This window comes from Nannospalax galili, unplaced genomic scaffold (genome assembly GCF_000622305.1).
Source record: "Nannospalax galili isolate Female #2095 unplaced genomic scaffold, S.galili_v1.0 scaffold576, whole genome shotgun sequence".
Taxonomy (NCBI): Eukaryota; Metazoa; Chordata; class Mammalia; order Rodentia; family Spalacidae; genus Nannospalax; species Nannospalax galili.
Genome location: NW_008339223.1, coordinates 2381715 through 2382898, shown reverse-complemented (window position 1 = coordinate 2382898; position 1184 = coordinate 2381715).

The following is a 1184-nucleotide window of genomic DNA, read 5'->3' as shown; positions in this document are numbered from 1 at the left end:
TATAGCAATCCCCCCAGCATTACTGTTAGTGCTCAGGGCTTCTTTGGCTATCTGAGGTCTTTGTGCTTCCATATGAATCTTAGGATGGATTTTTCCAATTCTGTGAAAAACGTCATGGGGATTTTGATTGGCATTACATTGAATCTGTAAATGGCTACTGGTAGGATGGTCATTTTCACAATATTAGTTTTTTCCAATCCATGAGCATGAGAGGTCCTTCCATCTTCTGATGTCTTCCTCAATCTCTTCCTTTAAAGATTTAAAATTTTAATTGCAGAGCTCTTTAATGTCCTTGGTCAGGTTTATTCTGACATATTTTATTTTATTTTCTTGCAGCTATTGTGAAGGGGAGTGTTTCCATGTGCTCGTTCTCTGATTGCTTGTTATTGGTATATAGAAAGGCTATAGACTTTTGTAGGTTAAGTTTATAACCTGCCACTTTACTGAACATGTTAATACTTTCTAGGAGTTTTCTGGTGGAATTTTTGGCATCTCTTAGATATAATATCATATCATTTGCAAAAAGGGATAATTTGATCTCTTCTTTTCCAACTATTACTCCTTTTATTTCATGCTCTTGACTTATTGCTCTTGCAAGAGTTTTAAGCACTATGTTAAAGAGAAATGGAGATAGTAGACAGCCTTGTCTTGGTCCTGATTTCAATGGAATGCTTCCAGTTTTTCTCCAGTTAGAAAGATGTTGGCTGTGGGTTTGTTATATATGGCTTTAATTATGTCAAGGCATGTTCCCTCCAGTCCAATTCCCTCTAGGACTTTGAACATAAATGCAGTTGAGTTTTGTCAAAGTCCTTCTCTGCATCTATTGAAATGACCATGCACTTCTTGTCTTTGAGCCAATTTATATGATTTATGACATTTATTGACTTACATATATTGAACCATCTCTGCATCTCTGGGATAAAGCTGACTTGATCATGGTGGACGATCTTTTTGATGTGTGTCTATATGTGGTTTGCAAGTATCTTGTTGAGAATTTTTTTGCATCTAAGTTCATCAAGGATATGGGTCTACAGTTTTCTTTTTTGGTTGTATGTTTACCTGGCTTTGGTATTAGAGTGATGCTGGTTTCATAGAAGGAATATGGAAGTTCTCCTTCCCTTTCTGTTTGAATAAATTAAGTACTATTCGATGTAGGTCCTCCTTAAATGTCTGGTAGAATACTG